The 10098-nt window shown below is 34.6% G+C and overlaps 2 long non-coding RNA genes across 4 annotated transcripts in view; one reads left to right on the top strand and one right to left on the bottom strand.

Annotated features, from left to right (window-relative positions):
- Window positions 1–2754: 2754 nt before the first annotated feature.
- LOC149185755 (uncharacterized) lies at window positions 2755–3610 on the bottom strand. 2 transcript variants are annotated; one of them, XR_016256075.1, is made up of 2 exons: window positions 3530–3610; window positions 2755–3356 (listed from the first exon to the last, which is right to left on the bottom strand). It is a non-coding gene; the product is annotated as an uncharacterized LOC149185755 (long non-coding RNA). The 2 variants fall into 2 exon arrangements; XR_016256076.1 differs by having other exon boundaries at window positions 3459–3593.
- Window positions 3611–6624: 3014 nt separating this feature from the next.
- The window catches only part of LOC149185751 (uncharacterized), a 238555-nt gene continuing 235081 nt past the window's right edge, over window positions 6625–10098 (top strand). The window contains exons 1-3 of one of the 2 annotated variants that reach the window (XR_016255641.1): window positions 6625–6717; window positions 6889–7266; window positions 7412–7657. This is a non-coding gene — a long non-coding RNA (uncharacterized LOC149185751). Of the gene's footprint in view, window positions 6718–6888; window positions 7267–7411; window positions 7658–10098 lie in introns of those variants that run through there. The other variant, XR_016255642.1, reaches the window with a different exon arrangement.

Here is a 10098-nt window from a genome sequence, read left to right as displayed (position 1 = left end):
CTATATGTTGGTTTCATGCGAATATTAGGGAGAAGGAATAGACAGATTCAAACATTTGTTAGAGCTATGTGGCAGGAGCTTGCTATGGGATCCATGGATTGAGTTGATTGATAGGACACTCCATTCTATGATGAGTAGGTTCATGGGGGGGAGTGATGTAGTTCACCTTGGGTGTGACACATGGGAGATTGATGAAACCTCCATTGTATGGTGAGGTAGATTTATCCTGGTTCTACTCACGATTGAGATTGACAGTGGATGGATAGACATTGAAATCATGGAGATTCCTAGGCACTATAAGCTTGGCCTTAACAAATATCCCACCCTCATGTTTTGGGAAGGGAGGATACACTCTCAGCATGATAGGAGGTTTTTCATACTCACAGTGGCTTAGCATGAGCATGGTGGCACCCTTTTGAGACTAGCATGGGATCAGAGTACAACAAGATTTGAGAGTTCATCTACCCTAAGGGGTGAGCTGCTTTCTAGAGGGGGGGATCACTAGTATGACAAGATGCTTAACAGGGAGGAGTGGTTCGGTGGCACATTTGAAACCCATGGCATTGGCCAGGAAATAAAATTTTTGGCAAGGAGGATGTAATATTACCAATTTTTGTGAGTGCAAAATTCACTAAGGAGTTTTGCCATTTTTTGGTGATATTAAATAAAAAGGAGAAAATATTATTTTGTGGGAGAAGAGTGGAAATTAATATTTTAATGAAGAATTGGGGCAAAGTAATATTTTATTAGTGGAAGGTGGGAACCACCATGGGAGAGGACTAGAAATTATAAATAAAACTTAGAGGCCTCTATTCGGTATCTTTGACATTTGCAAACAAACACTCATTTGTACACTTTGTTGTTTAGAAAGTCTACAGGCTGTTTAGCCACTATTCTCTCATGGTGCAGATTCAACCTCTACTTCTTGGGACCATGTTTCCCTCCATACCTAGGGATGTTGTTCTACAAGAGTTTTCAGGAGTTCCATGGCAGCAACATACGTAACTAACTAGCTTAGAGAGGGGAGTGGGTATTTCTAGGCAACCACTAATCTCATTGCTTGTCCCTAAGTCAGAAAGATGAGGTAGCCATTTTAGCTGGAGCTTTCAGCTAGCTAAGCCATCATACCAGCAATTCACATTTGTGGGCCCGGCAGAGGCCACTCAACAAAATTTTATGGTGTTTGGGAGTAGGTGATCCTGGCCAAGAGTTCATCCTAGCAGTTAGTTGTTGGATAGCACACCCAGCATTTTGGAGGAGTTTGTGCATCAACAAGCAGTTTCCAATAGGTCGAATTTGGTGGTCATAGCTATTGTGAGGCTCCAAGGGGGTGGAAAAACACAATTCAAAGCAATCCAAATTCCCTTCTGGGTTTTATGGATTGGGTTTTGGACAGGGAGTCCAAGGTTAAAAACATATAAATTTCTGGGCTGATTTAGTGCCATTTCCAGCCGTTAGAAATTCAGTAGTGCAGTAGTTTTCTTGTTGGTGCAATAGTTTGGCATTCAACTCACCTCAACCATCTTCCTACCTTGGTTTGGTCCTGAGACAAGCCAAGGTGCACCATTCCACTATCTATTGTATTTGGCTTGTAGAAATATAATAAAATGGCTCAAAAGTTCTTCATTTGGATTTTTTTTTGTGGGTGCTTGATGGATATTTCTTTTTGTATTTTGTTGAGTAGATTATTTGTTGTTATGGCTTGTATTTCATATTTAGCACCATTACATAATTAGATCAAAGATTGTAAGAAATTAAAAGATGTTCACAATGCAAGTTGGGATGACAAAGAGAGTTGTTTGAAGATGGTCACGACATTAAGAAAAATATGGCCAACATTTTTTTCAACATAAAAGATGAGAACACATTTGAAATGTCCTTCATTAACTAATTACTCTAGATTGACAACTAAGAAAGCCTCCACATTAAGGTGGTAGAAAGTAAAACTAACTTTGTTGCTAAGTTCAAGAGTCCAATAATTTTTCATTTTAAAATTATATTAGGATATCAATTAGTAATGTGGTCATACTTAATGCTAAACATAATTCCACTATTGAAGATCGTTCCATCATGTTACATGATTTAGGACACGGGATGGGTAACATTGGTGTTAAAGAGGAAACTAGCAAAAAAGTATTAATTAATGATGATATAGGTAAATTCATATCTAATGTGAAAAATTTAGACAAGCCTGAACCACAATCCATGAAACAATTCCAGTATTCATATGGTAAATTCCATATAAGTGAATATATAAAATACTTATTTTTTTCAATATATAATTAAATACAATTATAAATAAATGAGCATAAGGTCATAAAAATTATATTAAATAAAATTTATAATTATCAATACAATTTGTTAGCCACAAAAATTTTCAGCAATAAAATGTTAATAACTAAAAATGAATCTGAATATGAAAGTATATGATAAAGAGGAATATGATAAATTTTTAAGTTATTTATTTATTTATTTAATTAATTAACTTATTCCAAGTATGACAATCAGACTATTAAAAACATTAAAACTTAGAAATCAGGCAGGTAGTTTAATCAGAGTAACCAGGCAGGTAGTTTGCTAATACTTAAATCAGAAGTACAGTATACATGCATCCAACTCAAATATGAGTGTGATGCACATCAATCTTACGTAGGCTGATGTGGCCATAATAACATAACCATCCATGGCTATGTAATAGACGATTTGGCTCTAAACTAATTATATATGAACACATATCAGTTTTAGATAAACAGATAATCTTCAACTGCATTTATTCTTTCCCATACCTGCCAGGCAATAGCAATGTAATTAACCAAAACAAAAGAAATTCATGACGTCTTTCTGCAGATAAAACGAAAAGACAATCGTGTGATATTCCTGACGTCTTTCTGCAGATGAAAAGAAAAGACAATCATGACGTCTTTTAATATTTGTGCATATACTGCACTGAAGTAAATTTTACTGAGGAAAACAAAAGCCACTTAGAATAAGTTGACGTTGCTGTTGCTGCCACGTGTTCTTGCTGTTCACAGTGTTGTTGTTGCCGCTGTTGATTTTGCCGCTGTTGTTGGTGTTGTTGTTGCCGCTGTCGGTGTTGTTGCCGCTGTTGGCGCTGTCGTTGCCATCGTTGCCGCTGTTGTTGCCGCTGTTCCGTTGCTGTTGAAGATTTTGCCATCGTCGCTGACGGTATTGCCGGTGTTGTTGTTGTCTTTGATGGTGTTGCCGGTGTTGTTGCTACCAACGTTGTTCATGGTGTTGTTGCCGCCCTCGATATTGGTGCTGGGGCGGATGACGGACACTGGATGGTATGACTATGTTGAAACTGAACACCTTCAAAGGCAACAAGACTCCCACTTCTGCAAAAAAAAAAAGCCTTCGGTTCAACTCAATCTGCTAAAGTTACTGTGCATCAATACATAAAGTGGACTTTCATAAGCTACTGTGCATCGAGACATAACATGAGCAAGTCATGGATAACTGTGCATCAATGAGTAACATAGCATATCATCGATAACTGTGACAACTATACCTAGCACTTGACTAGAGGCCAAAGTCGGTAAGCAAGAGGTGAGAAATACAATGGCATGGCCTGCCAAAGCAGGCGAACTCCAAACTCGGATTTGAAAACTATCTAGACTCCCAACCAGGGTCAAATTGTGAAGTTTTCAGTGCATCTACAGTGACATGGTCAATCATGCAAAGTCTAGCGTCACCAGGATTGTCAGATGTGACTGCTGCGATTTATTCGCGCAATTAGGCAGACGAGTTATCGTTTTCACCCCTCGAAAAGAAAAAATTCTTTGCCCTATTTACTGATGTGACGAGTCTCACAATTGGGCATGCGAGTTATTCTTTTTTAGCAAAAGAAAACAAAATAGATAGATCATCGATATGGTGGACGCCGTATTCACAGATGTGACTGTTGGGATTTATTCGCTGAATTGAGCAGACGAATTATCATTTCCACCACGGAAGAAAAAATTCTTTGCCCTTTTTACAGGTAACGATTCTTTGCCCTATTTACTGATGTAACGAGTGTCACAATTGAGCATGCGAGTTATTCTCTTTCAGCAGAAGAAAACAAATTTTTTACCTTATTTACATATGTAACGACAATCATGCCACTTAATATTTTTCAGCAAAATTTGCCAGGCTACTTATTCTCTTTTAGCAAAAGAAAACAGAATCTTTACTCTATTTATATATACAAATATTACTATCACATTAATAAATCTGGTTCATTTATTAGAATACTCACATGAACAATTAAAATATTATTTGTAGTGTTTTAGATATATTTATCAAAATTGATATTTGGGAATAGACATATATCAACCATATGTACAATCAAAATATTATTGGTAGTCCTATAGATATATCTATCAAAATTAATGTTTGGGCACTTTTGGAACATAAAATCAAAATCTTTTCCCTATCTACAAATGTATACATCTACGGTGGTGCAATTGGGTAGACACCTCCAAAAAGTTTCACTTTTACCACGAGGGTCTTCTCTTGTAGTGATCTTTTAGTATAATCTTGCATTCAACCTTTATTTTATAGTGATCTTTTACTATAATCTTGCATGTGAATCTAAGTATCACTACTCTTCAAGTCAAATCTAGTGTATTTTATGTGTAGTATACTCTCTAGACACAACCCTAACTATCAATAATAATAGAATTGTCTTTCTAAGATACATTGGTTTTGATACCTTTGTTAGTGATTAGAATTGTCTTTCTAAGATACTTTTGTTTTGGTACCTTTGTGAGTGATTATTTTTTTTAAACTCTAGGAATTCATGCTAAGAAAGTCATCCTCTTCACCATTCTCATAGAAATGCAATTTTAGTAGTTAATGTCTTTAAGGATGTATATAGTTTTATCTTATCAAATGTAATACATCTTTTTTAAGTCTTGTTATGCAATAATATTAGTTGCATTCCTAATTAGATTACTAATTAACCTAGATATTTAATTATTGTTGAGAACACCTTTAACCAAAATATTTTGAGTTGAAAAGCTTGAGGATTTTCCTTCAGGTCATTATTAAAGAACTTTGAGCTATGGGTGTGATAAATTGAGGTTTCCAAGAGCTCATCCTTTGCCCTATTAATAATTTTTATAAACCATTCTTTTGAACTTAAGTTGGCCTTCCCACTTATACTTTGCTTGGGTTAAAAAGCGGTTTCATAGAGCCTTTCCTTTGACCCCTAACACTTCTTTGATGAAACTTGTTCTAATATATCAAAACTTTGAGATAGTGGATAGTGATTGATATTTGAAATGGTGCTCCTATGTTTGGTAGGTTCTATACTTGCCTATGTTTCAGACTTGTCTATTGATGTTCACAACTATTGATATCATTTTAATAGTTTTTTTTGCTAATAATTATAAGGCATGCAAAAGATTAAATAACACAAAGCCTTAACTTTTCCATGAGATCATCATGGTACAATTTAAGCCCTATTCATGAAACTTTCAAAATGACTACAACACAAGTTTCCTAAAAAAGGTGTTAGGGGTCAAAGGAAGGGCTCTATGAAACCCCTTTTCAAGCTAACACGAAATAAAATGGGGAAGGTCATGGGCTCTCCCCCACCCCAACTTAAGTTCAAATGAATGATTTTTAAAAATGAATAATAGGGAAAGGAAAGAGCTCTTAGCATCCTCAATTCATCACACCTCGCTAAGGAAAATCTTTATTAATGATTTGAAGGGAAAATCCTTAAGCTTTTCAAATCAAAATATTTTTCTTAAATGTGTCCTCAACAATAACTAAATATCTAGGTTAATTAGTAATCTAATTATAAGTGCAACTAATATTATTGCATGAAAACACTTGAAAATGCTATATTTCATTTTAAAAGATAAGCTACATATATAGTTAAAGACATTACCAAAAATGCATTTCTATGAAAATAATTGCTAGGATGATTTTGCAACATGAATTCCCACTCAGTAGAAAAAATAATCACTTACAAAGCTACTAAAATCAAAGTATCTTAGAAAGGAAATTCTATTATTAGTGATAGTTAATGTGGCCCCTAGAGAATTTAGTGGTACTTAGTTGACATCCAAGATTATGATAAAAGGCCACTAAAATAGTAAGGCAGGGATGCAAGATTATGCTAAAAATCACTACAAAAGAAGGGCTATCCATAAAAGTAAAAGATTTTGAACAGTCTACCCAATTGCACCAATAATGGTTACATCTGCCCAATTGCGCCAATGATAGTTACATTTGTACTTAGAGCAAGGATGGATTTTGTTTTTTATTGCAAAAGAATAATAATATATGTAAATAGGGCAAAGATTTTGTTTACTTAACTAGAAAAGAATAATTAATCTGCCCAAATATTAATTTTGAAAAACATATTGATAACACTACTCTTGTGCATGTAATTGATACATATCTATGAAATTACATCAACCACATTGCTTAAAAAATTTAGTTCTGCTATTTACGTCTCATCTCATCTCACATAAGATATAGGGTAAAGATTTTGTGTTTTTTTTCACTGAAAAAGAATCACTCGTATGTCCAATTGTGAGAATAAATTGGAGCCGTTACATCTGTAAATAGGGCAAGTCCAACTGTGAGAATAAATTGTAGTAGTTACATCTGTAAAGAGGGCAAAGAATTTTTTCTATATAAGGCAAGCAATGTGATTGTATTTCTCATCTCTTGCCTATCGATTTTAGCCTCCAGTTTCAGGTATGGTTATGCAACATAGATTGAGGCTTTCAATCTATGATTTTCACGCTATTTTCATGTTATCGATGATTTGCTCATGTTATGTATTGATTCACAGTAGCTTATCAAAGTCCACGTTATGTATTCATGCACTTTAGCAAATTGTGTTGAACTGAAGGCGTTTTTTTGCAGAAGTTTTCAGTTTAAACTTAGTCATACCGTCCAGTTTCCGTTATCCACCACAACACCAATATTGACCGCGACAACAGCGGCAACAAAAACACCATGAACAACGTGGGCAACGACAACAGAAACAACAATATAAAGGGCAACAACAACACTGGCAACACCGTCAGCGGCAGCGGCCAGATCATGAACACCTCCGGGAACAGCAGCGGCAACAGCAGCGGCAACGTTGGCAACAACACAGGCAACAGTGGGAACAACACCAACAGCGGCAACAGCGGCAAAATCAACAGCGGCAACGACAACACCGTCAACAGCGGCAACACCGACAACGGCGGTAGCAACAGCAACGTCAAATTCTAGTAAAGCAACTTATAGCACCAGGTAATGGCAACTTAAGTAGACCAACTTATACTAAGCGGCGTTTCTTTTCCTGTGTGCAGTGGTTCATGATTAGCTTTTTATTATCTGCAGAAAGACGTTATGAATTGCTTTTGTTTTGGTGAATTACATTGCTATTGCCTGGCAGGTATGGGAAAGAATAACTGCAGTCGAAGATTATCGGTTTATCTTAGACTGACTATGTGTTTATATGTAATTAGTTTGGAGTCAAATCGTCTATTCAATAGTGGAATAGGCATGGCCATGGATGGTTATGTTATTATGGTCACTTTAGCCATGTGCATCACATTCATATTTGAGTGGGATGCTGGTATATTGTAATTCTGATTTATATATTAGTAAACTACTGACCTGGTTATTGTGTTTTAATGTTTTGGTCATTGTACCGGGAATAAGTTTTAATGTCTTGATGGTGATACTTGGAACAAGTTAACTAAGTTAATTGAATATCTAATTAAATGTAGCGCTATATATATATATATATAATTCAATAAAGTATTTTACTAAACCATGATTATGTTACATTCTTTAATATTATTGTTTAGATGTTAAAAGCCAAGTTTTGTTTGTAAAAGGTAGATAGATTTTAATTAAAACATGCATTTATAAAGTTATTTTATGTCATATTTTTCTCCTATGATTTTATTTCAATTTGAAAATTTCTTAAAAAACTAACACTATTTTATTTTGTAGATGTTATTAGCGTTCAACAAAGCAACTTTTATGCCTATAATTATATAAGAAAAAATTGTAAACATAAAACAAACATTTTCTTTCTTTCTTTTCGTTTTGATCATCAGTGAGTTGGGATAGGTGGAAATATTTCCAAATGGCTCATGGTTATCTCTAGTACAGGTCCTTTGTCTAGATCTGAACTTTTTGAAACATGAATGCTCCTCTTTGTGTGCCATATCTTTTTCTTTTCTTGTTTATGGATCGCTTCTAATTTTGTAGTGTTGTGCTTGTGAGTTGCATTCCCCCCTTCCCCCACTTTTTTTGGGTGCTTTTTTTTCCTTACGGGCAACTGTCCTACAAGTGTCCTATTTGGTAGCATGAGCAACATCTCAATGTCACATTTTCTTAATCTAGAATTTGAGTCCACTTAAAGGTTTTATGTGTCACCTACTCCTTTGCTTAGGTAAATTTCTACACAAATTCAAGCAATAGTAAATAATCCCTTCCTCATTCTTTCAACATCCATATTTTTAAATGACCTCAAACTATTTCCAATATCCTCAAGGGCCACCTCATGCAAGAAAGGAAAGGAAATATTTCGCAGCCTCACCCATGTTGCCTTCTTTGAGACAACAATTGTTTTGGAATCAAAATCTAGGAACCAAGGGGTGATGAAAAGCTCTACTCTTCCCCAAAACTAGGGCCCTTCTTTCACTACTCTCTCCAAATATTCTAGACTAACAAAGTGAACAACCAAAATTTATTTTGAACATATGCATATATCATATTTGATGGTAGAGGTTTTGAAGACCCACTCATGCAGAATATTGAACCTACTCTTTAAATCTACAAATCACTGCCCTAGATTTAAGAACAAGAAAAAAGTGATCTATATCTATTAGGTTTGGTTAAGTCAAGAGTTGGTGTTTTCTGGAGTTGTTTAACAATGTAAGGTCATGGATTTTATTGTTTCAAATCTAATGAGTTAGATCCCTTACCATCTACTTCAACCTGATAGTATAATGAACCTCCTTGGTTCCTTGATTCTAAAGCACCCCCTATAGCCTCAAAGTTAAGACAATGGTGGAATTTGTTGAAATGTTTTAATTTTTTATGACCCTAAACCTATAATTTATAATCATACTTAAATATATATTAAAGAAAAATAATATCCTATGTATTCACTTACATGGAATTTAGCATATGACTAGGGTAATTGCTACATGGCTTGTGGCTAAGGGTTCTCCAAGTTTCTCACATTAGACATGAATCAATCATTCTTATCATTAATAAATAGCCTTTTCTCCCTAGTTCGCTCATTAATACTCTAAATCATGTAACATGATGAAATAATCTTCAATAATGGAATTATACTTAGCATTAAGTATGACAAAATTACTAATTGATATCTTAAACTTTTCTAATGAAAATTCCTTCCATGCTTAAACTTAGCAACAAAGTTATTTTTATTTTCTACCACCTTAATGTCGAGGCTTCCTTAGTTACCAATTGAGATTCATCAATTAAAGAAGGAAATTTCAAATGTGTTCTCATCTTTTGTGTTAAAGAAAATATTGGACATTTGTTTCTTAATGTTGTAGCTACTTTTAAACAACTCCCAAGTATTCCCAGCATGTATTTGAAACATATTTTGATTTCTTTCAATCTTTGATATAATTAAATGTAAGTTTTTCATATTTCAATTAGAGCGAGGATTTTGACTTTGCTCCAAACAACTTGACATATTCATTTTTGAAACAATCCTCTATGCATCCTAGCATAACTCATCTATCAACAATATCTTCACTATCAAAAAGTCCTTATGATAGTGCACACACACACACACATATATATATAGTGACAATTTCCCTTCTCTAGAATGGTTGGGAAGAATGGTTTTTTCCCCGCCTATGTTGAAGTCCATGTGAGTGACATGATGGTGAGAAATATTGTTGTAATTTGTATGTGTGTAGGAATATTTTTTTATTAACACTCACTCACAACCCTGAGGTTGAGAGAGAAGATGATAGTAACCATAGTTTCCCTTACAAGTATAATACATTCTTTGGCATTTTGGTCCTTACTTGTTCTCTTAGATAATCTTCCTTGTCAAATGCATCTTGTATAGGTATGGATTTA

The sequence above is a fragment of the Pinus tabuliformis genome, chromosome 3_1, assembly GCF_031772625.1.
Source record: "Pinus tabuliformis cultivar Carrire ecotype Pingquan chromosome 3_1, CPIR1, whole genome shotgun sequence".
Classification (NCBI taxonomy): domain Eukaryota; kingdom Viridiplantae; phylum Streptophyta; class Pinopsida; order Pinales; family Pinaceae; genus Pinus; species Pinus tabuliformis.
This window is presented reverse-complemented; position numbering and strand designations above follow the sequence as displayed.